At 51.2% G+C, this 25,507-nt stretch overlaps 1 long non-coding RNA gene across 22 annotated transcripts; it reads left to right on the top strand.

Annotated features, from left to right (window-relative positions):
• Positions 1-5,830: 5,830 nt before the first annotated feature.
• Positions 5,831-23,324, top strand: LOC123617656 (uncharacterized). 22 transcript variants are annotated; one of them, XR_012503755.1, is made up of 7 exons: positions 5,831-6,938; positions 8,427-8,572; positions 8,955-9,701; positions 13,957-16,384; positions 17,951-18,033; positions 18,412-20,252; positions 20,412-23,324. It is a non-coding gene; the product is annotated as an uncharacterized LOC123617656 (long non-coding RNA). The 22 variants fall into 22 exon arrangements; XR_012503745.1 differs by having other exon boundaries at positions 13,957-17,554; XR_012503757.1 differs by having other exon boundaries at positions 13,957-18,033; positions 18,412-18,513; positions 19,031-20,252.
• Positions 23,325-25,507: the final 2,183 nt, after the last annotated feature.

The following is a 25,507-nucleotide window of genomic DNA, read 5'->3' as shown; positions in this document are numbered from 1 at the left end:
CCAGTTACCAGTTGTGAGGGTTTCTAACTCACTCTGTGTCCCAGTTTCCTCATTTGTATAAAGTGGATAATAACAGCCCAGAAATCATAGGCTTTTGTGAGGATTAAATGGGTTAACACACGCCAAGCACTTCGAGCAGAGCCTGCCGCATAGTAAGCAATCCAAAAATATTACTTTGCAAAAAAAAAAAAATTACTTTCCATCCATGAAAGGGAAACGGAGTCAGAGAGGTTAACTCGTCTTTGCCGGAATTCAATCCAAGGACTGCGTGGGCACACGCATAGCCGGCTGGGTGGCGTCAGAGCTGGGGAGGGTTGCAGCCCCTTGGTTTTACTGACTCCGCCTGAGACGGGCCCCTCCAGATTTCCCACCTTGTCTTCTTTTGCTGCACTCCTCCCTGTTGGCCTTCAGGGGGCGCCATTGAGCTGCAATCACCAAGTTTTGGCCAAAGGACCTCAGCACGATTTGAAACCACTCATGACTAAAAGAAAAGAAAAATTCGAAGCTGAAATCCCAACTGCTGAGGTTTCAGCTGTTCTGTCTTTATGACAAACAGCTCTTTGAAAACGAAATTGGTCCCCTGAAGGAAGGAGAGGACTTTTCAGAGGTCAAGGTTATTGGAATGTGTGTTGTTTCTTTTCTTTGCTCCAAGTACTTTAGAAAGAAAGTGATAAAGCTACCTTAAAACACACACACACACACACACACACACACACACACACAGCCCTCTGGAGACAGTATCCACATGAGAGGTGTCTGCAGTCAGGGACGACGTCTCAGCCCGGCTGACCACCGAGAGAGTAAGACAGATGTTTGCTTTTGGTTAATGCTAGCAGGGATCCACACGTCAGAGAGAGTGGGAGTCCGAGAAAATAACTGGGACCACTTTTCTCTTTGCTTATTTGCCAGATCTAAGGTTCCACATTGGGGGGCTTCCCTTGAAGCTTTCAACAGGGAAGGCCAAGTGTCTAGAAGCCTTGGAGCACCAGCTATGCGCACGGGGCACTGCCACGTCCACTCTCCCGCTTCTGACCCCGATGCCGGCCTCTGCTGTCAGCTGCTTGGAGAATTGTCTTTTGTCCCATAAACAGAGTCCAGTCCAGCGTTTGCTATATCTCTCTCCTCCTGGACGTAAGCTGAGTGACCCTGCTCTAAATAAAATGCTTCCAATCCCACAGCTTCTGGAAGTCACTGGGCAAACATTTTCTGAGCATCTCCAAATGGAGGTACCGCGGAGTCCACTTCACCAATCTCTGGTGATCATCGCACATCGGAGTTTTACAGGGGACAGAGGGCTACCCAGGCACTAGAGGGCCTTTGTGGGGGTTGTAGCTCCTTTGATTTAAGTCCAGGGATCTTTCAGTGACCAAACTGTAACTGAGGGTGGAATTTACTCAGCTCCATTGCCTGTCACCTCTCCCTTTTTGCAAGACTTCCAAGGGGTGTGCTGATAAGATCTCTTTGCTCCGTCTCCCCCTGCCCAGCCCCGACCTCATGCCTCGTCTCAGCCTCCAAAGTTCACCTTTATCAAAAGGGTCTCCCTTCCAGCAGAACCATTAGGGCCAGTCTGGTGGAGTCTGGGTGCGCTCAGAAGGCCTCTGCTGTCTCCCCACCGGCTCCCGTTCTGGTCTCAGCCTGCCCAGCTTCACGTGCACCATCCATCTCCGGCAGCCCGGGCCTGAATTCCTTCACTCTGTGAAATGCAGACAGCTCCAGAGGGACTGGACAGCTTCGTCCCTAATGTCTCCCTGTGATTCCGGTTTACAGCTCCTCTGCTGAAAAAATGGGGACTGCAAAGTGGGAGGTGGAGGGAGAATCAGGGACCGAGGCCCACAAGGGACGGGTGCTGCCTTTGGGGCAGTGACTGGTCCTGCGCGTACGGGTTCCGGGCTGTGCTCGGATCCAGGAGGTCTACACTGTTCCAAAACCACCCTGCCTTCTGCTCCTCCGCGTCTGCAGGGCCCCATAGAGTAAGGTGGACGCCGGAGCTGAATGTGAGTGCCACGGCCCACAAGCCCTTTGACGGCATCCATGAGGTCTGACCGTACTTTCTGCTTCCCGCCATGCTGCGCGGTGTGGGTGACCACGATACACTCCTCGGGGACACAGAGAACCAGATTCGACTCCAGAAAACACCTAATTCTGTTCTTGGAAAGGTCAGTCAGGGAAATGGAGTTTTCCTTACAAAGGACTTCAGAGAAAAAAAAATCTAGCCCTTTAATTTACATATATATGTGTGTGTGTATGTATGTATGTGTGTGTGTGTGTGTATATATATATATATATATATAAAAGTCATGTCCATCTGCTTTTTTGAAATAAACAGAGGTAGAGTTAATAGTTCACAGACTTGGACTGGGGTTTGTCCTCTTTCATTTGTTTATGAAATGCTTTGCTCCTCATCTTTAGGGAGAAATGTCACACATCCCTCTGCAGTTGTCATGACTTTGGATGCTGAGCTTCACCTTCTGTTCAGTTCGGCTTGAGAAAACTCTTCCAGGATCTCTCATCAAGTGTTACCTACAGGACTTCAGTCCTGAAGAATGCCTCACCGCTGCGTCCCTCTGGAGGCCACTGAAGCGCGACCACGCGAAAGCCATCTGAGCCAAGTCCAGGGGCACTGGGCAACCCCAAACACACACAGCCAGGCCAGAAGTGGCTGGTGGCTGTTCCTCCCAGGCAGGAGGCAGCTGAGTGCTAACTTGCTGCTCACAGGGCACGCTCAGCGACTTGGATCGCAGATGGGGCGTTCTGGTGTCAAGCAGCAGTCTGTCCTCGCCACGGTCCCTATTTCTTCCCTTAATGTTCGTCCAGGGCGGTCCTGATAAGAGCTTTGCTTCCACAGAGGGTTCTCTCCTTGCAGCCGGTGTGCACTGGTGGCCCCCGCGCCTGGGGGGGTCGCAGGGCCAGGGGACTCGGGAGGCGGGGAATAGCCTGGGATGTGATGGCGCAGCCTCCCCGCCACCCCCCACCACCCCGTTCCCTCGTTTGTTTCCACTGTTCCCTCCTGGGTGGCTTTCCTAGTTAATCCCCTTCCCCACAGGTGATAAAGTCTCCCACCCCCGCCTCTTGCAACCTTTCAGGAAGGATGGAGGACCACCAGACTCCTTGCGGGGGTCATTCTTTGTAGGACACCAGAAAAGACTGTTACTCAAATTAGCAAGAAGAGAGCTGGGTTCTTTTGATCTCTGCCATAAGCCTGGTGCTAATCAGGCTGACTTGCAAGACTTGGCCAGGCTCTCAGCCTCCACTGGGTCCCAGGGCAACTCCAGACCCCAGAAGGCCTTGCCCTTGGGGTGGGGAAGTGGGGCTGGCAAACCCAAGGGCCTCCTCCCTGCATTTCTTCTGTCGCATCTGCTGGATTCCAGCCTTGGCAAGCAACCCCACCCGCCTCACAACAATCCATGGCATCTAACTGCTCTTTCCTTTTTATTTTATTTAGTAACTGGGTCCAGCCCAGGAAATTCTGGCTTCCAATCCTGGAGTGTTTTGACTCAGGGACCGTAAACTGTCTGATTTCTTGGACAAACACAATCTTGAGGAATTTTTCCCTTTACACAATGGCCCGGGCTGTGTGAATGTCACAGTTCCCCATTCAGGCCTGGGTAGATTTTTTTTTTTTCCCCTTCCTACAGACGTCAATCTACTTAAAATAAATATTCCCTTTGGTTTTGGGGGCCCTTTCCTTTGGATTACTCACCTTTATCTCTGGGATTAGAGAGCTGCTGGGAAGCAGAGATAGGCGAGCAGGAGGCAGAGACCACACTGGGAAACTCGGGTCGCGCCGGGCTTTTGAGCGAGTCGGAGCGCAGCCTTGGCTGGGCGGGGTACAGCCCTCAACCGCGGGGTCATCGAGCTGCATGCTTTTCCTATTTGGAGATGCCACTAATTCTCTCTACTCCCACTTCCCCTCCCCTGTGACCCCACACGGCCACCTGAGCCATCTTTCTGAAGCAGATGTGGTCCTGTCTCCCGTGTTCCCCCCTGGAAACATCTGGGGATGAGGATGGCAGTCCCACTGCTCAGACAAGCTGAGCCGGTCACAGTGTGGCCCTGCCAGCCTCTCCGTCCTGCTTCTTGTGGCTTCCCCCTTGCACTCGGGACTGCTGGTCTCCTGGCTCCAGGATCTCGCCTCGGCGCTTGGCCTGTGGGATTCCTTCTGCCTGAAATGCCTTTCCCTTCCCTCGTTGGACTCTTCCTTGTCCATAAAGCCCCGCGTCAGTGTTCACTGTGCGAGGCCGCCTCCGCAGACAGGGTCTCCCCTCCTCCTGCAGGTGCTCGTTTCTGTGCTGACACTCAACGGCTTTCCCCGGGGGCTTCCAGGCTCCACCTTCCACCTAGTGGCGGTCGTACTTGGTTATCACTTCAGCCCAGACAGGCTGTAACTGCTCTTAATTCTTCTTTTTCTTTTCTTCCCCCATCTTGGTCTTCCTCTTCCTCTTCATTTCTTTCTCCCGTTTCTTGGTAGCTACTAAAATGATGTCTGAAATCTCTGCTGGGCCTCCTAGGGTACCTGGCAGTCTACTGAAAAAGTAGAAGACTTAGGTGTTGATTTTTGAGTTATCAAATATCTTCCCCACCGAGTCACCGACACACCGACCTTCTGTCTGTTATCTCACTTCAGTATCACCCCCACCCCGTGAGTTAGATGTGATTTTCACATGAGATAGGCTCGGTGAGTTTCAATGGCTTTTCCAAGGTCGCACAGTCAGCAGAGGGGTAATTCATACTCAGGTCTCTCCAAGCCCAAAGCCTGGGTTTTTGTTGGTGCCCCACCTGGGAGCCCGCACAGCAGCTCCCGGGCTGAGGGGACCTGGCCCCAGGCGGGCCTCCCGGCAGCTCTTTGTGAGCCCTTGACTTTGCGTCTCCATCCCCGAGGGTGAGATGGAGATGCAAACGCTAGCGTGAGGTCTTCAGCATGGTTGCTACGTGCAGATCAAGTTCTTCAGAAAACACCTGCCTTGCTCGGCATGGCGAGAAAGTGAGATCAGGGGACGGTGGCAGCCTTCCCACCCTTACTTCCTACCCCTCCCCGAATTTATTGCTCTTTCCCAGTCAAAGAAATTCACCCCTGGGGGGAGTCGGCCGCGGTTAGTCTAGATGGCTGAGTTAAAACCAGGGTTTCGTATCTGTAAACTGGGGGCTGGCAAGGGTGGGTTTGGAAACTGTGGTGACCAGGGAACTACGTGGAGACCAGGGAACGCCGAGTGTAAGGTGGAAACAATTATGAAAATGGAGTTGGGGGGAAATAGCAGTCGGTGAGGGAGGGAACAGACAGCCGCCTACTGTATACAAGGCACTAGGAAGAACAGAATTATAAGAGGCAGGGCATGTTCTTAAGAAGCTTAGTTACGCTGTTCGGTGCAGCCCTTATGGAAAACAGTCTGGAGAACCCTCAAAAAACTAAAACTAGACTTACCATATGATCCAGCAATCCCACTCCTGGGCATACATTTGGAGGGAACTCTAATTTGAAAAGATACACACACCCTAGTGTTCCCAGCAGCACTATTTACAGTAGCGAAGACATGGAAGCAACCTAAATGTCCATCAACAGATGACTGGATAAAGAAGTTACAGTATATTTATACAATGGACTACTACTCAGCCATAAAAAAGAATGAAATAATGCCATTTGCAGCAACATGGATGGGCCTAGAGATGATCATACAAAGTATGTATGATCAAGACAAATATCATATGGTATCACTTATATATGGGATCTAAACAAATGACACCCAATAGGACTGAGGTTCTGCCGACCCAGTGGTGCACTTCAGTCCCCTGGCTTCTGCTCAGGAGCCCCCCTCCCCCCCGCCCTTCTGTCCTCTCCTGTGATCAACTGCAGAACTTGCAGTGAGAAAGCCAGCTCCCAGCAGCATGTGGGTGTCTCTGACTCTGTCACCCTCTTTTAGCTCGGCTTCCTTGTGCTGAGAAGATGGGACAGAAGCAGGTCAGCTGTGACCTCCCTGAGGCCCCAGAGCCTGGCCTTGCCTTGGCATCCTCCCCTCCGGAAGCACACCGTCTGCCTGGTTTTTATTTTTTTATTATTATTCACTTATTTATTTATTGTTCTCATATTCTTTTTCATTCTAGGGTACTACAAGATATTGAATATAGAGCTCCCTGTGCTATACAGTGTAACCGTGTGGTTTATCTATTTTATATATAGTAGTGTGCATCTGCAAATCCCAAACTCCCAGTTTATCCCTTCTGGATCTAAAAACGTCTGGTTTTAAAAATGCCTTGTCGGGGGTAATTCTGTCTCACCGCACCAGCCCTGGTTATGCTGAAGTCAGGCAGGGACTGTTCTGGTGCCCAGAACATTTCTCTCAACTTCTACCCACCTCTTCTCTTCAAAAACAGGAAGCCACCGAGGCCAGTGTAAGTCAGCCCCGAGCCCAGAGGTGCAGACCTCATTAGCTCTCAGAAAGTGGGTGCAAAACTTGGCAAGTCGGGTCTGTTTTTGTCCCCTTCCAGATGTCTAGATTTCTCTTCCTGCCCTCACCCTCCGTTCTGAGTCACACCTGGGCTTCTCGGGTGATGGCAGGAAGCGAGACCCTCCCAGGGATTTGAAGACACGCTGGCTCTGCAGGTGCAACAGAGTCAGGCCCCAGGTTCTGGACTCCATCCACGCCTGTGTGTTATCTGGTGACCCTGCAGCCTCAGAGCAAAGTGATACATTCATACATTTCATTATCAGGAGGGAAGATACTGGAAAAATACCAGTATTGCTTTTTTAGGAGCAGTGCTTTTAACTTCATCTCAAGCTGTTCATGTTATTTTGGGGTTAGCTGAAGACACAGACACAAGGACCCAGGCTGCTGGTGACCGGGGCAGAAGAAAGGAAGGAGCCTGGGGAGTCGTCCCCGCAGCACGTCTGACCGTGTTCACTGCAAGACAGGAATGCTGTGTAAGACATGAGGGCTGCATCTGAGGTACGTCGGAGTGGGTCAGGTCACGACGCGTTCACCGGACCCCTAGCTGCAGAGCATTCCCCTCCTCATCTGCTGGAGGTCTGCATGCTCTGCTCCTTCCTCTCTTCTTTCTGACCTCTCTCCCTCTTCTCCATCAGAATTCCTTTCTGTAGAATAAGCAACCCAGAGGGCTGAGAGATGAATGAAGAACAAATCACTGTGTTCCCTGGCTGATTATTGATGAAATGTCCCTGGCACCTTCTCTCTGTCTGATTATCAGCTGCAGAGTCATGTTAGAATGTGGAAAGGACTCCAAAGATGAAACTGGTTGCTGGGGAGGAAAGGGAGGAGTTTGAGCCAAGACCCAAGAAACCCAAGAAAGGGAGGCTCTGGGAGGGATTCATGCTGGGTCATCTTTGAGGACTGCTCCCTGCCCTCGGGGTCCTCTCAGAGGCACCTGGGAGCAGATTTTCTGCCCAGCTCTTTGCTGCCACCTTCTCTGCCCCAAGGCCACCTCTGGGGCTCCCCGGGGTGAGCCGTCTTGGAAACAAGCCCATGGTGAGGACTCCGGACTCCTCCAGGCTCCCTTGTGCTTTGTGGCCTGGAGAAGGGTGACCGGGTGGGTCCCCCAGCTCCCTCTGTGAGAGAAGTTGAGAAAGTTGACAATTTGTCTGGGGACATTTGCTAAGTCATGTTTTAAGAAACAAATCACATCTGATGCAATTCGGACCCACCGCCAAGCCGTGCGATACATAGGTTCTCAGGCTCTGAGACCCGGTGGGAAATTGCCTATAGGGCCCCACAGCCTGGGAAACTGGCCTGGAGGTTTTATAGAGTGACTAATATCCTACAGGGATCCGCTGGGCCCTAGGACTTGCACCAGGGTCAGCAGATCAGCCCCTCTTAGAGCAACACCCCTGGGAAGGCCCGTGTCCATCTGGAAGAAACTAGCCATGGAGTGGATTCAGGGCTTGTTTCTCTTTCCCACCTCTCACCCGGCCATGTGATTTACACACCACTTTACATTTTCTGTTGGGAAATCCCAAAGCATCTAAAAGGCAAGCAGAGGTTCTCAAGCTGCAGCCAAAGGTATATGTGTGTTGGGTTGAAAGGGAAGGAGTGGGGCTGAGAAAAGGAGGTGGGGGGAGTAAATGGCTGGGGAGAAGTTGGGTCTCTGAGGCTCAATCCAATAATGTTATAATTAATAATCCGTTCACATGTGACCCCGTATGGCGCCATCATAGATGTTTGGGTTGCAGAATTTGGTGGAACAGTGTCACAGAAACACAATTTCTTTCTCCCCGACTTGGGGAGTTTGGCCAGCTGGGGATGTTCTGTGTTTAGATGTGTAACCGGGGTGGAGGGTAACATCTCAGTGGTGCATGCACGAGGTCCTGGGGGCAATGCCCAGTACCACCATTAAAAACAAATAAACAAACTGAATTCCCTCTCCCCACCAAAAAAAAAAAAAAAAAAAAAAGATGTTTAACCAGTTGCCTCCATTGCCAGTCACACATGGCATCTGCTTGGTCACTGTCCAGAGGGTGAAGTCCCTAATTGCTGTGAGCTCCTGCTGCCTGAACTGTCACACTGCCTGAGACCCTGGCAAGTGGATACGTTTATGACCTGATTGTGGTTTTTCTGCATGAGGACAGGTAATGCTTGGGGCTGGAAGAGGTCCAGGGAGGCAGAGTGGGGAAGTGGAGATGGCTGGGATTGGGGTGACATGATGAAGATTTTAAATCCTGACTTGTTGGCTGTAGGGGGAGGGTCTTGTATATTGCATTGCCTATGGAAATTGATCAGTCATAGACAGGCCCTTCTTAGCACCTAGCATGTGTAACTGTCTCGTTACCCAGGTAAGCCTAGAGCCTCGAACGTACTTCTCACAGAGGAGGGACTCTGCAGACACTTGTTGAGTAGAATTGACAGGCTACTCAGGGCCCTAAAACCCACGTCTCTGGAGTCTAATTCAGGCCTGGTTAGAATCAATTTCACCTTGTTCCTTCTCCAAACAGGCTTCTTCTCCGCTTTCAGTCCCACAGGCAGCAGAGGCTCCCGCACCGTCCCTTTTCCTGAAATTGGCTCTGCAGAGGATGCGACGTGGGTCTAATGAGTTTAGCTCAAGTTGCTTCCCTGGGACTAGCAGAAGCAGCTGCTTCTCTGACTAAGAGGCTGAGTGGGGGCTCCAGCCAGAAGAGGAACTGGCAGATTAAGCTCTCGCCTCTGTGGGTCTGGCTAGAGGTTGATAAGCGATCTTCAGAGATGGGGAGGGAGCTGTCTGTCCCTATTTCCTTGCAAAACCATGACTCAGGAATATTCACATCCTCAGGATGGCAGAGGGGCTAAAAATAAACCATGACCAAAAAGACCCCAGTAAAGGGTGGGGGTAGTGGGGACGGGAGAGGGAGGGGTACCAGTGGAGCCAGGGTGGTGGGGGAGGCGAGAAAGAGGAGAAAGGGTAGGAGGTGTGAGTTTTACAGGAGACCTCGCAAGGAGATGGAGGGATGGAGTCAGAGCCTTCAATCTGAGAGAAGAGTGGAGAAAGAGGAGTCCTGGAGGGAAGACGTGTCCACTGCACCGACCTGAGGCTACCTTTGTAACGGAGACACAGGCTGGAAGCTTGGCTCGGGTTCCCTCTGCTCTCTTGGCTCTAAGTGAGGGCATCCCATCACTCAGCACCCGGCTCCAGCTTCCTCAGCGACGTCCTGAATGTCTTAGTTACAGTTCCGTGCTGGGGACCCAGGTCATCGTCTCTGACTCCCAATCTCTCACCCGAGTTTGGTCAGTATCTTCAGCAGCTTACTGTAGTGGGTACCCACGTTCCTCTGGGGTGTCCTCAGGATCTGAGGGGTAGGAGGTGGGGTTCTGGGGGGCTAGGGCTCACGGCCCCCCTCCCCAGTTTCTATCAGTGCATCTCCCTTTCCTCTAGTTTATGTATTAGGTCCCCTCCTAAGATTTTGTGGGCTGTTTAAAAAAAAAGTTTGGCAACCATTGACTTTTAGGTTGAAACTGTCTTTGATAAAATTTAAAATGTCGCCAGTTAAAGTGCCCCTCCCCCACCTGTCCCCCATCCCCCTCTTCCTTTGGTCATGGTCACTGAGACTCCACATCTAGGAGTACAGGTCGGAGCACGATGCACACCTGCGCCAGATCGCACCTGCTGCAGCCCCCTTGGTCCCGTCCTGCTAGGGCCTAGATGGCATCTAAGTGGCTTCTCTCTCCTACCCATCTCCACCTGCGTTAGTCTAATGCCCACCTTTCAAAATCCTCCGTGCTCCCGTGGACCCTCATGGAAATCCTCTGACCAGAAGCCAAAAGGCCTCCTGGCTGGGTATCCTGCCAGTCTAACCCATCCCTCCTGGTCAGGCCTCCCTCCCCTGTTGGGGTGCAGACCTCCTTCAGGCCCCCCTCCCCTGGAAATGCTCCCCACTCTTTTGGACTTTCCCAGCCTTGCCCGGCCTTTAGTTGTCAAGTCCAACCTTCTCCACTTCCTTCTCCGAGATCTACTAGTTATTTGAGCCTAAGGACCCTTCCGAGTCCTTGCAGTCTCTCCAGCCTGCAACGCACAGCTTAGTGCTGTTTATATACAGATTATCCTGATGCCTGGCCCAGGCCCTGGTGCCACACAGGCTGCTCCCTGGCCGCTGGCTGGGAGGCCCTAGGCCCTGGCTCTGTGGAGCTCAACTCCCTGTCCAGGCCTGCCTCTCCTCTAAGGCACAGTGTCTGTCCACTAGGGGTGACCCACATTGTCCCTGAGTCCCAGTCTCAGGGAGGGCTTCAGGCCTCGACTTAACATATCTGCAGGTCTATTGATTTGGACTAATTTCAACATCCAGGGCCTTGACGCTACAAGCAGGAGTGTCTCCAAGTCCCCAGACTTTCTATTTCCCATCCTCAGTGGAGCCTCCCAGGGCACATTCTTACTCACGTTGCTGGAACCATCCCAGCTTCTCTCCAGCTGGCCAGGCTGCCTCCCTCCGGGGCCTTCCCACCCTGCCTCCCCGCCCTCTGTCTTTGCCTGGGTCACCTCGACTCATCCTCCCCTTCCCGGGGAGCGCTAGAAGTCACTTCCTGGGGGTCCGATCTCCCTCATCCACTCTCAGAGCGTCCTACACTTTTTTTCCACAGCACTCAGCATGCGTGCGATCATGTGGTTAGTCCTGTTTACCCACTTTCCCCAGTGGCCGTTCGCACCATTTGGACAGGATCCTAGCTGATCTATTCTCTGCTCTGTTCCTGGCACTGAGAACACCTAGCATCTGGCTCAGAACAGAAGTTACTGCTTGAAAAACTACAGGAGATGGGCTTTGGATTTGACTTGGGAATGAGGGGCTGGTTGGTGCAGGACCCAGGGATTCTGCCTTCCAAACACTCTGCTGGTTGCTTGCCTTTTGCTTTGTGTTGTCCAAAAGTCAGCTTGGGGAAGACATCCTTGCCTTCCTGCATTTTCTCTCATTCCTTGCAACAGAAAGTCAGTCTCTGGCTCCAATTCTCCACTCCTCTAAATCCATGACAAAGCTCCTCACTCCCCCCACCTCCCCCAGCCCTGGCACAGATGGGAGGCTGGCAGATGAACGAACACAAAAGACAACACCTCTGCCAATCCTCCAGTTGCATCTCCGGGCCAGCTTCCTTTCTGTCTCCTGCTCTGCGGGAGGGTCCCCACAGTCAGCATGGGGAGAGGCAGAGCCAGAGATCATGAAGGAGAAAGAAGCAGTCACCCCAGCAGGATCACAGCCCTGGGAAAGGCAACTCGGCGCCCAGGGCATGGGGTTGGTATCTGAGACGTAACTGCCGAGGACCGTCACGTCGGGCAAAAAAGCTCCACCGTGCATTCGTTTATCTGTCTATCCATCCATCCATCTGTGCATCCATCCAACTAGTGCTAACTGAGCGCCCACCACCCGTCCTATCCTCACCAAGTTCACAATCTATCGGGGGACACAGACCCCCCCAAAGAGGCCACCAAGCTATGGATTTCAGGTGGATCTTAGGGCCAGGAAGGAACGACAGGGCTCAGGGTAGGGAACCGTGTGGCCCCTGCTTTTGACCTGAAGATCAAGGAGGGATAAGAGTAAGGTGATCAGATTCATCTTGCTTTCCCACCTCCAGCCCACCAATTGTTCTGTCTTTCAGTGACTTTTCTTTCTTAGCTCCTCTTTGACCCACTGTCATGTATTCCCGTCCCAATTTTCTGCTTTCCAAGTTCTCTCTCTGCTGGTCTTTGTCAGTCTTTGGTTCCTGATTATCAAGAGGTTTGAAAACCTTGACACTTTCCTTTTCTCTTTCACTTGGCTTTTCCCAATGAAAGCCGAGGTTCTGGGTCATCCCCCCAGATCACTAGGTCTCATGGACTTGGAAGGTCAGAAGAGACCATAGAAGTAAGCGTGCCCAGTCCTTTATCTCTCTCTCTCCTCATTCACCAGCGCTCCTTTCCCTTCTCTTCTCTGCTCTTTCCTCACCTCCTGGTGTTTCTGTCCCATCTGTCCTGTGGGATGACAAATGGTCACAAGAGAGGAAACAGACCCTCTCTCCTAGGGCAGTGCATCTTTTCCAGGCACGTGGAAAGATCTTGTTTCAATTATCACCTTTCTGATACGGGTCAAGCTGATTTGCCGCAGTTCTGTGCCTGTCACTCTCTCTCTTCCAGCTTTTGTCCTCTTGTCTTTGTTTTGTCGAACTCATGGGAGATGGAACTAGGCAATTTACTTTTCTTTTTCGGGAGAAGGGAGGATGCAGAGTTGAGCGGACCCAGAAACATCTGGACTGTGCTTTTTGGTAGGTGCTACCTAGCTTGTTAAACCCCTTTCTTACTTGGTGCAAAATATTTTGAGTAGGAAAATTGTGTGTAAAGTTTAAGTGATCTTTCTCCCCTGATTATCAGGGAAGCTGGGCTCCGTGGCCTGTTAGCAAGCCTGGGGGTATCTGGAAATATCAGGGGCTGGATGCGAACTGCAGAGTGGCCGTTTCTTAGCTGGGCAACCTTGGAAAAGTTACTTCATCTTTCTGAGCCTCGTTTTCTCATTTGTCAAATGAAGACAGAATAGAAATTACTTCATAGAACGTGTGTGAGGATGGAATCTGTTAAGATATTGAAAGCACCTGGTCTGGGGCCGGAGGCGCATTCCTCATGTCAATTACTAGTCCTGCACCGAAGCCCTCCTGTCTGATTCTGCACATTGTACAGAGTCTGGACCATGCCTCTGGGGGGGGCAGGGAAGAAGCAGCCGGGATTGGGGAGATCAGGTTAGACACATCCCCTCCTCTTCCCTGGGTCTGAGCTGGGGGTGGGGGGTGTGCAGCCAGGCCCCTCTCCCCGGGAGCTGTCACACCCCAGGGACGGGCCCCTGCGCCAGCATCTGGATCTTCTCAGATCTCGGTCTGGACTCCTTCTGCTTGTCTTGTAGAATCACTTTTCAGCGGCGCGCAGACCGGGGCTTTGGCTTTCTTCTCCGTGGCCCAGCCCGCCTCCTTCCTATCGGTAAACAGCGCGGAGCAGGGCAGGAAGGCAGATGCTGCTGCCCTGCTGGCTCCCTCGGCTCCTCCCCGACCTCAGCTGCGGCCCTCCCGGTGCTAACGCGGAGTTTCCGACGGTGCCCCCCGCCCTTAGCTGAGAGGTGCTTAGGCGTTGGATGGAAATTTCAAAATTGTTCTGGAAGAGCCAGCGTGGAGGGCTGTCTTTAGACTCTGCTCGCCACGCCCTTTCCATCCAGACTCGCCACCGTCCGCCCCTTCCCTCGGGCTGAGGTTCCGCGTTCCACACCTGTCCCTTTACGTTCACGAATTCCTGAGTCTGCGGCCGAAGCCTGGTTGCAGCTTTGGGAACAGATCTTCCATCAGCGGTGCCCTCGAGAGGACGCCTCACCTCAGTTGTTCTGTGTCTGGGGGGCCTTCTAGGCAGGAGTGTCAGGCGGGGGCGGGGACTGTACCACCAAGAACAGGGAACCGTCTGGGGGATGAGGATTTGCACATCCCTCCAGGTGACTCTGAACAAAGACCGTTAGCTCTCAGTCCTCATTTTTGTTTTCCACCCCAGCTCCGCGGACATCATCCCTCCTCCCTCCCCAGGCATCGCGCTCGGGGTGCTCCCCCGCCTCCCTGGTCTCCACGCAGCCCCTTCGGAGCGTCCACGTCTCCCCCGCCTCCTGACTTGGGAGGGTGCCGGCTCTCCTTTTAACTCTCTCCTCCTCCTTGGCGAACCCAGCCGGTCTCGTGGCTTTAGAAGCACCTAGGGCTGGCCACCTCACGTCCAGAGCTCCAGCCCAAAGTCCCTCTGACTCCAGACACACGGGAAACTCCCCAAGTCGACATCTCGGAGTTCCTGTGGCCGCAACCGCAACCGGGCTCTCAGTCTCCCCGACGGTTTCTCCCCGCCTCCAGGGCCGAGGCCAATACCCTCGGGGTCGTGCTTCACATCTGCTTCTCCCAACCCATACCTGGCTCACCAGCGAGTCCTGCTGGCTCTGCTCTGAAGCTCAGTCCAGTGTCCTGCCGCTTGGTGTCCCCTGCACTGCCGCCCGGGCTAGGCCACGGCTCGGCTCACCGCTGCGTCCTCGCCGCCTCCGTGCTCTGCCTCTGCTGTTGGCCTCGCAGGAGAAGCCAGAGGGGACGGACACGGCGCTCCCTTCGCTCACCCCCCTGCGGGCTTGGCCCAAATGTCACCTCCGCGGTGCCGCTGCTCGGACCATCGCACGGGAGACGCAGCGCCCCGCCCCCGCGCCCCTCCCACACCGGGGGCGCCCTCCCCCAGGAGGGGAGGGGTGGGGTCCTCGTGTTCAAGGCCTGACGGCCTGGTGAGCAGCCCAGGTGCTCTGCCGCGGACGGAGCTTTGCTGCTTTTGAAGGCTGGCCCCTCACACCTGCAGGTGGTGGCCTGAACAGCAGGTCCTCAGGGACCGTCCCAGATAGATGAGGGTCCCCACCCCCTCACTGCTGGCGGTCAGGCCTCTCCTTCAGAGCCGCCGTCTCGGCTCTCACGCCTCAGAATCTGCTCCCTGGTTGCCTGTCTGCCTCCCCCAGCCCTGAGCCCATGGCCTGGTGCTGGCTGCATTCTGCGCGGTGTTTGCGGTCCGCGGCAGCGGCCTGCGGAGACTGGATGCTTGCTAGATTTTGGTTGAATGAACGTAAAACACATTTTATGTGTTACCTTATTTGATGTGAGGCTCAGAGAAGTTGAGTGTTTGGCCTGCAGACACAGAACTAGATGGAGGAGCCAACCTTGAAGTTAGGTCTGTCTGACGTGTGTGTTGCGTGTTTGTGTGTATTTGCAAGTATGTGTGTGTATGTGTGTGTTGTGTGTATGAGTGTGGTGTGTGTTTATGTATGTTGTGTGTGTTGTGTGTATGTGTGTGTTGTGTGTATGTGTGTGTATATGTGTAAGTGTGTGAATGTTGTGTGTGTGTTGTGTGTATATGTGTGTTGTGCATATATGTGTGTTGTGTGTATGTTTGTGGTATGTGTGTGTATGTATATGTGTGTGTGTTGTTTGTATGTGTGTGTATGTGTGTAAGTGTGTGTATGTTGTGTGTGTGGTATGTGTATGTGTGTTGTGTGTGTGTTGTGTGTATTGTGTATGTTGTGTGTTGTATGTTTGTGGTGTATGTGTGTATATGTGTGTGTGTATGTGTGTGGTGTGTATATTTGTGTGTATATGTGTAACTGTGAATGTTGGGTGTGTGTGTGGTGTGTATGTATGTGGTGTGTATATTTGTGTGTATATGTGTAAGTGTGTGAATGTTGTGTGTATGTATGTGTGTTGTGTGTGTTGTGTATGTCGTGTGTGGTGTGTGTCTGTGTGTGGGGTGTGTGTGTTTTGTGTGTGCATGTTGTATGTGTGTATGTATGTGTATTTTGTGTATGTTATGTGTGGTGTGTGCATGTGTGCGTGTGGTGTGTGTCTGCGTGTGTTGTGTGTGTTGTGTGTGTGTGTATATTTGTGTGTGTGTGTGGGGATCTGTGTGCTTTCTCCCGGCCGCACTGCACAGGCAGCAGCACCCCCTGTGTGGAGGCCATCTGCGGCTGGTGCTCTGGTTCCCCGGTGACAGTAAACGCTTCCAGAAGAGACCAGTCCTTCTCCATCCTTCAAGTTTCTTTCTCAAGAAACCTCCTTCTGGAGGCCCCGACGCCCTGGACTGCCACTACTGCCTGCTGCCCTCTCAGCCCTGCCAAGCCCATGGCTTCCCAGGGGACAAAGGGCTAAAAGTCCCTTTGGACACAGGGTGCATGGCCTTGGGAGTCTGGGAGTGTTGCGGGGACACGTGGCCACCTGAGCCACCTCCAACTGTAGGATCCACCCTGCAGGTCCCGTGGCCCAGCACGAGCAGCTGCCCTCGGCCCGCGTGCGAGCCCACCGTGGGCACAGCTGAGGGGGCCCAACGGTCCCCCTTCCTTCCCGCCACAGCAGGTGTCTCGCTCACATCTGCGTCCCACAAGGATGCGCCACTCTTTCCTACAGGAGGGGCGCAGGTGAGGAGGGAGCACATAGGGGGCTATTTAGAAGCCGGTGGGGAGAACGTGGGGCCCCTGCCTGGCCAAGGCAGGGTGTCCTGACCCCTGACCCTGACAGACCGGGAAGACGAGCCCCTCGCGCCGGGCCCACGGCCAGACCCAGAGGTGCCCCAGCAGCCCGCCAGCAGCGCCCACACTGGCGGCCTCCCCGGCGGCCCCGCCCCAGGCCTCCTCTTCCCCTCCGTCGGCCGTGGCTGCCAGGCCCAGCGGCTTTTGCACCGGCGCTTGTTCACGAGAGGGTGGCTGCCCCTCCCAGGGGCCCGGGGTCAGGGAGGTGAGAGGTCTTGCCCGGGACCCTGCGCCAGTCCTGACAGCACCCACTGGGTCTTTAGACCTTGTGTCTGGACCAGGCAACTTCCACGTCTGCGCTCCCCCGAGTGGGAGCCCCCCAGGTCCTCAGACAGAACACAGAGGCGAGCCCACCCCGCGTCAGACGCCGGCCGCCCCGCCTCTGCTCCCCGCAGGCCTGCGCCTGCCAGCCCGGGCCAGACCCTTGCGGGCCTCTGCACACACCTCGCCGGCCCGCCGCCGCAGGTGGCGATTTGCATGGGCGCTCTAACTCTCCCATGAGGCTTTTCTTATCTGAGTTTCTTTTCTGCTCCTGGGAGCCGAACAGCCACTTTAAAAAGAAAGAAAAACAAGACCCCAGTAAGTCTCTGCTTGGACGCGGGCCTTAAGGTGTTTCAAAGCCTCCCACGGCTATTTCTGGCCCCATTGTCGTCGGGGTCTGAGAGGAAGGCCTGACGGCGGTTCTTTTCTTTAAAGGCAGAAACAGAACATTGTTTCTCCCGGCTTTGATTTAATGGCCAAAAACAGTTATAGGAAACTGTTCAGCAGATGTTTTATGAAACTCAGAAAAAAACTGGGTCTTTGAGGGGCTATTTTTAAACTAATGCTTCCTACCATTGGGGTTTGGGTCTCACAAAAGGAACAAAAACGGGAGACAGAGGGGAGGGGAGAGAGAGGTGGAGGAAGCTTGGAACATTTAGAGGATCACATTTTATTTTTTCTTCTGTTTTCACCATGAAGTACATGTACCTGGGAGCCGATGGAGGATGCGATGCAGAGGTGGCTCCAGGAAGGAGGGGTGCATTTTAGAGTTTCCTTTCTAAAATGAAGGTTTACTGGGTACAAGGCAAATCTCTTCTTTTCATGATCCCCCACCTCCTACTTGACAGCAACACGGAAATGCTTTTTTCTTTGCTGGCTTTGCTTTCTTGCCTCCCTTTGCCTGAATTAACCTTTCCTCCTCTCATCCCACCCCTGCTTTCCTTTCCTTTCTGCCTCTTTTCTCTATTTTGCATTAAGCTATCATCCACACTCAGGCAGGTGCTTCCTCCCCCAGGAAGCCTTCCCTGAACTCTCCGGGGTGGGTTGCTCTGCCTCCTCTGTGATACACTGGCTGTATTTCAGGCACTGAGTTTACTTCCTTGCTTTACAATCTATTTCCGTATCTGGCTCCTTTCTTAGGCTGCAAGCTCGATGAGGCTGGGGACTCTGTCTTAATTATCTTTTTGTCCTCAGCATCCAGCGCTGTTTCATTCAGGAGGCGTGGAATAAACGTTTCTCGAGTGAAAGGACTGATGGAGGATACAGGGCGTGAACAGGTTAGGGAATTGTATCCAGTTGACAAGGTTTGACTTCACCTTCAGGAGCAGAAATGAATCATTTTGGGTCTCTGCTGTTCACACTAAAATCTGTTCCTACTATAATGTAATCGATTAATTGTTATGCCTTGAGGGGGTTATTACGATTTCCAGGAAACTGAGGCTTTGGGACAAAGAGTAGAAGGGATGATGCGGAGCACTGCGCTTCGGACATTCAATTCCAAATTTTTGTCTTTTCCAACTCTACAGGGGAGGGTGTAAAAGCTTCGGATGCCTGGGCCCAGGGGAGGCCCCCTGTGAGGGACAGAGCACAGAAGAGGGAGATGGGGAAACTAAAAGCAAACTTCTCTTTTCTACTTTTTCTGGGGCCACTTCCAGCTGGAACAAGAGGACAAGTGTGGCCTCCCCAGATGAAGATGAACAAATGACCTGCCATGTTCTCACTTGTCCTGAGGCCTCTGGCCAGAGTCTCAAAGTCAGGTGAGCAGAACAAAGGCCAATGGCCTCTCACTTTCTGGAAAGTCCTAAAACTCAGCCCGGGGGGCGGGAAATGAGGTTCTCCCTTCATCTGACCCCACGTACATCACGGTTTCTCTGGTGTCTCAAGACTTTATCGAGCACTTTCCAGAGAGCACTTTTCACTGGCAGAGATTTCAGTAAGTTCTGCTATATCTGGAAAAAGCATCACCATTGTTGGTATGAGGGCCAGCGGCCACGTCACTGGGCTCTGGGCAGGAGTGTTCGAGTTTCCTGGAAGCTGGACCCGGGCAGAGCTCCCGTTCATGTTCCAGGACCCTTGGTGAATGTTTCCATATCCTTTCATTTCCTTAGAGCTATCTTTTTTCCCCCTGAACACTTAGCGTGTTGTAGTTACTGTGCTAAGGGCACTAGAAAGTGATCTCACTGATCTTTTTAAAAGACTTTTAAAAAGCACATAATATAAAAATTTTTCCTTATTACTGAAGAACTTTATCTTCCATGTCTTCATACCCCTCAGAACTGAATTCTAGTCTGACCCCCGTTTTCCAAATGAGGAGACCTGAGTGGGGAGAGAGGTGGACGAAAACTCGCCCAGAGTCGCCCAGTGGGCGAATGCAATGCAGGAATTCAGGGTCAGTTTGGCTGCCACCAGAGGCCACACTCCGAAAGGCTTCCCTGTGGATCTCAGATCTGGTTTCCCACTGAGGTCCCCGGGCAGCCTTCTCTCCGTGGAACCTGCCCATTCCAACCTCTGTGCACAGTCTCTGACCATCTCGCGATTTCTAACTCTCCCCAAAGTTCTCTGCCATTTTCTAGGACACCTTCTGACATTTCTTATTCTGACTTTTAAATTCTGCTGGGAGGGACAGAGACCTTCCCTCCTAAGGTAAAGTGGCCTCAAGTGGAAGACACAACAGAAAGACATGAGACGTCAGTGGCTCTGAGTGGCGCTTTTCTAGAAAGGAGAAAACAGCTTATTAGAGCGAGCTGGCCAAGTGTTTTCCCGTGGAGGCAGCTTTTCCCCAGGACATGGCCAGCCTTCTCTGGTCACCTCCTCCATACCTGCTGCGATTGAACCATTGGTGCAGAACTCAGAGACTATTTGTCGAGCACGTCTGTACCAGTCCGGCTATGCTAGGTTACACGGTGGTGACAGGTGCCGAACCTCAGTGCTTCAAGCCCTCCTCCTTGCAGGTCAGTAAGTGCTTTGTTCAATGGCATCCAAGTCACTCTGGGCCCCAGGCTGCGTGGCAGCTGTCACTTGACATGTGCCCGAGAGAAAAACAGAATGGTTGAAACTCTTCCCGGGTTCTCCAAGTTTCTGCCAGAAGGGCTTCGAATTTCATTCGTGGAAGCAAGTCCAAAAGGCCACTCCCAATGTCAAGGGTGCAGGGAAGTGAGAGTCTACCGTGCACCCAGATTGGGGAAGGACTGTGATCTGTATTTGGTGAATGAATTAAACATGCTTAACTTTAGGTTAGGGACTGCTGAACAAAGCTCTGATTCTGCCCTCGGAGCTTTGCATGTAGTTGGGGAACCTGGACCACAGATCAGATCGTCAAAGACCGTGATGCTTTGGTATAAAACAGTGTATCCTGCCAAACCACAGGGACGGAGCAGGAGGATTCAGACACAGTGTTTCAGGACCCAAGGAAGCAAAGGAGAAGGCTCCGAACTGCAAAAAATGCCCTGGATGATGGGACGTTCAAACAGGAAGAGCAGCCATACACACTTTGGAGGTGAGGGGCTTCTCGGAGAAGATCGGATTTGGTACCCAGCTCTTCCCTCATCTCACCCTGTGCTGGCCTCCACTACAAACTTAGGCCCTCTTCTTCCTTGAGCCCCTGATAAATGACAAGCTTTAAGAACAGATCTGACTTTATCTTTTATGTTCATAGAAAATACCAAGCACACCATTGTGGTCTGGATGAGCTGATCCCGCTAAGCCCACTTGGTAGCAGGTTTCTCACAAGAGCATGAGGACCACGCGTGGAGAGTCACCATCACTTGCGTCATCAGCTGGGCTCCAAGGACTCTTTCTTCAGCTAAGGGCCTCCGCAGTTCTGACCTCCCCGCAGCAGGCCGGCTGGCTCTCACTCAGCCCCTCCGCACACCTTCTGTTCTTTGGGCATCTTCTTGCTTACACCGTTCGCCTTGGCTGTCCGGGAAGGAGACACTTCCTTCTGTTGCTTCTGCAACAGTGATGACTCAGAACAAGCATCCTTCCCCAGCTCAGAGTCCCCACTACAGCTTGGCCAAGGGCCCTAAAAACACTGAGGTTTTAATGCTGGGAGGGCTCTGGAGGGACCCCCCAGCGCACCACTCTTGTTTCCTTTGCAGAAACTGAGGCCTGGAGAGCGTAAGACACCTCCTGCCCCAGGCTTCCTAGGACTCACTGGGAGATCTGGGCTAGAATCCAGGGCTTTGGAATCACATTTTACTGTTCTTCGTACTCTGTATTTATAGGTGCGTACATCTGGTTAGACTTTTGATAAACTTTATATTGGCTAGAGGACTAGTACCCCTCAGAAGTGAGGGCAGAGTTAGAACTACCTGATGAATAACAGTGATGACCTTGACCCTCACCTCTCTTCTCTGAAACCACTGCTTCTCCAAAAATAGACCAACAGCGGAAAGGCAGGAGAGTATTGTGGTCCATAATATGGGCTGAAGAATCTGACTAACTTGAATTTGAATTCATATTTATTTGTAATGTGACCTTAGACAAATTATTCATCCTCATTTGTTTTTCTTTCAACAAAACAGGAATAATAAAACAGCCTCCCTGAAAGATTATTAAGTGAGGTAACACATGTCCAATGTTCAGCTCGGAGATGATGCTGGTAAGGAATGAGTATGTGCCGAGTGCCAGCTGTTACCGTCACCCGTACGGTTATCAGCAGGGAAGATGCTTCCTGAGTTGGAGCTGAGACATTACTCACCCAGGCTCCCCTACACTCACGAACCCGGAGCCCTCCTGCACTGCTTCCTTCTGAGAAACTGTCACTCCTTTTCACTCAGTCTTCATTAATTAAAATTTTGTTGAGCATTCATGTGTTGGCCACAATCAGAGGCAAACGGGACAACTGATTTACCCCTTATGGAGCTCAGTGAATGAGGACCAATTTCAGAACTTCACAAGCTGACATAATTTTCTTTATTTCTGATCGGGCTACCATCTCATGGGAGGCGAAAATCTGCAGCACTCCCAAGGTCTGATGAGGGTGGTCAGATCTGTGGCTTCGGCTCCCTGATCGGGGATGAGGTCCCAACGGCCTCGTGTGGGAGTGTGAGCTTTGCCCGCTGCATTGTTATAACCAGAATCATAATTAACTGAGGTGAGACTCTATTTCCTGTTTTTTGAAGCCGTGTTTGCTGTAACCTCGGATAAATAAACCCTTAAGCAGCCATTAGACCAGGAAGCATTTTTAGGGCCTGTATCCTGTCCTGGCAGAGAGATGGGGTTGGATGAGCTAATGGGTCTTTCCACGGCGACCTGCTGTGACTACTGCCATGTTAATAGCGCAGGATCATCAAAACAGCGAGCTGTCCGGTGTGAGAAAGGTGGGACTTTCATTTCCATCAGCGCAGGAAAACGAGATATCAAGGCATCCATGTTTATTCTGTTCACGTAGAAATTAACATTAAAACGGGAGCGATTTGAGCCCACCTGTTCTAGGATGTGTAGCTGACTCAACAGCCAGTGGGGATAAGTAACAAAAACAAATAAAACATAATAATACTATAAAAATACACCCCTTGGAACTCTATTTCAGGTCTGCAGGAAAACACATAGTTTAAAGAACACCTCCTTTTTTTTTTTTTTTTTTTTTTTTTTTTTTTTTTTTGGTGGCAGGGTTTCAGCGAAGCAGAAGATCTGAATGGAACCTGGGCATCACTGACTGTAAAAATGAAAATCGCCATAGAGCTGGGGCTCGATGTGAGACCCAGTTCCCCAGCTCTGTGTGGGGAAGACAAGCCTCCTCTCTCTCCCTCTCTCTCTCTCTCTAGCAAACATCCCCTCAAACCCTAGCTTCTGGTCAAGTGGCTAAAATTTCTGTTGCCAAGTATTTGTTTGCTGGTTGGATGATGACATCTGTTGGTAATGTGACCTGGAGAAAAAGGACCCTAAAACAGGAAGGTCAAGGAACGGAGTTCAGTCCTATCTGTGCAAACTGACTACGGTCTGAATCGGGTCTGAGCTGTGATGTCATTGTTTATCAGCTGGAGAAGATACAACTTGCCTCCCAAATGAGTGAAAACGATAAATGAATGAACAGTCCAAGCTTTTTGAACTTGGAAAGGAATCAACACATGAATGAAGCGATTCGCCCTCCCTCTTTCAACCCCATGGTCTTGTCTCTTCCTTTTGCCTGGACTGGAGAATTTTCTGGCTGCCTCCTTGAGCTACTTTTGGCTGCAGGGTGATTGGGAAGGGCAGGTTTGGCTTCAGAGGCAGCATCCAGCCCAGGGATGTGGGTAGTGTCTGGCGGAGCCAGGAGAATAACCGCTCCTGCTGGGTCTCTTTCCCTGCTCCCTAGTCCCTCGGGGGGACCCATTTCTTACCTTGTTCCCAGCTTTGGGGGGAGCACATAGGCACTGCGTGGAGGTGGCTCCTTTCATAAGCCACAGGAGATCCAGCTGTGTAGTCACCTTGTCTTACTCTTTCTGGTCTGGAGGGAGGAGAATGGGCATCGGGCGCAGTTTAAAGTCATTTCTAGAAAATTGATGCTGCAAGTCAGTGGGAACCTTGAACTCAGCTTTGCAGGCGGGGTTTGCCAAGAAACAGAGATCTGATTCATCCTAACTCATGGACCGCCTGATTGTCATTTCCCCTTAATATCATAAATGCAGGCCACCAGGAACGCAGGCCTCCCAGATGAGGGCTTGCACAAATCATTTCTGTTTCCTACTTTCTGTGTATTTCCTGTCTGCCCCCATCCCTAACCCAGTGCACCCCGTGGAAATGCCACAGCTCTGGGGAGAGGAACTGGAGAGCCCTTTGTTTAGGAGAGAGGAGAGCCGTGCCTGTGAGTGGGGCGGGGGGGGGGGAGTCGTCTCAGAGCCCAGGGCAGTGGGATGGGTGCTGTTGTTACCCAGTGTCTGCTGACAGATGCTTGCAATTCAGGGTTTTGAGAAAGCAGGATGCGACCGGCTGCAGGTTCCTGTGAAGGAAGCTCTCCACCCATCACTGGCATGTTTTTCCCAGGTGTGCCATGAGCCGTGTGGGTGGATGGCTGCAAGGTGGTCAGTAAGTCAGAAGCTTCCTCAGAAGATCTTCATGCAGAACTTTGATTCTGCCACAGGGGGCTTGGAGCTGTTGACGTAGAAATCAAGACTAGTAATTGAAAGGATTGAGATGTTCATTTGCATGCCTTAAGTTCCTAAGAACTTCCCTGCTCTTCTCCACCACACCTGACTCATGTCGTCTGAGAAAAACACTGGCAGGGTTTCCTATAGCTTAGGAGTTACAGGCTCATCTCCTTGGGATCCTGAATAAAGGAGTGAAATAGGATGGGCTAGGACCCCACTGAAGGGTGGGAAGATGGAGGCATAGAAGTTTATTAAAAGATTCTTCTAGGCCATGACAGGGACATGATGCTGCATACCGGAAACTGACACATTATAACTAACCACTTCAATTAAAATATATATATACTTTTTTTCTAAGATTACTATTTCTTTTGATTCCAAATTCTACAGGCATTCCAAAGGTAGCTTCCTTGTACACCACATCAGAAAAAAATAAAGCCAAATTTTTATTTTTGGAATTTGCTTGGTCAGATCTTTCTCATCCTGACACACCAAACCTCATAGGGGAAATGGTCATGAGCCAGCACCTTCCAATACAAATGGTCTCCTCTTTTAAAAGGCAGAGGTTTTTAAGTGTAAAAATAATATATTCATGTGATAATGAAAAGTCCGACTGAACAGATTATTAAGAAATAAATTGTGAAAGGCCACCTTCTCATCCCATAGCCGGTCACAGTCCCAAGAGGTAACTACTACTTATATTTTCAGTTTTTTGGTAGTTAATTCCGTATTATATGTAATACACTTCTACTGCTATTTCTTGATTTAATTACCTTAAACCATGCCAATGACCATATAAGCCATAAAACACGTATCTCACGTACTCTACAACCAATCTCATCGGCTTCCCAATCTTTAAGTGACAGTTTAGTTTTTAGTTTTCTCTTAGCTGTCATTGTATCTTTGAATAATACACCTTAATTTTTTATTTCTTGATTTGTCATCTGCAGACACCTCTGCTCTCATCCCTGTGAAATGAGGAAATGAGCGCTCCCATGTTTCTCTCCACCTTTTCACATACTCTTCACCTCCAAGTATCATCAAAGTTACAATGTTTGCATTCGTTTTTTTATCATAGTTAAGTCCTTCATCCTCTATGATTGGATTACCACATTCTGTTGATTCTTATGTTGTAGTTGGCTTTATTCCTTTAATAACTGTGTAAGTTTAAAAAGCTGAAGCTCTAATCTGTCCTTAGAAACAATGATCCGTACACATATGTAAATTTTAAAAATGTGTAGTATACTGCATATGTGTATTTACATGCAATATAATATGTATGTGCAGTCACACTGTAATAACTCTACCCACTAAAACTGAAAAAAAGGGTTTTAGATGCCTAATACTTAATATCAGCTGTGTATATCAAAGTTTCTAATTTATTTTGAAGCTAGGGATTGAGAATAAAATTGATGTATGTTTAATTAACAATAAAATATGTATTTCAGTCATAAAAGAATAAAAAAGAGTTTTTATTCAATTCATTCTAGTTTCTGTAGGTCTCAGAGTAGCACAGACATATTAACTTAATTATTCCCCCTGAAAAACGGAGCCTGAGAAAAAGAGGAGTCACATGGTAGCAGGACCAGAGGAGGACTCTCAGCACATGGTCACTAATACATGGCTTTCCTTTGATTTTTAAGATATAGATTTGCCCAGTATGTGTGGCCTTGGATTGGGG

Source organism: Camelus bactrianus, chromosome 33 (assembly GCF_048773025.1).
Source record: "Camelus bactrianus isolate YW-2024 breed Bactrian camel chromosome 33, ASM4877302v1, whole genome shotgun sequence".
In the NCBI taxonomy this organism is placed as follows: Eukaryota; Metazoa; Chordata; class Mammalia; order Artiodactyla; family Camelidae; genus Camelus; species Camelus bactrianus.
This window is presented reverse-complemented; position numbering and strand designations above follow the sequence as displayed.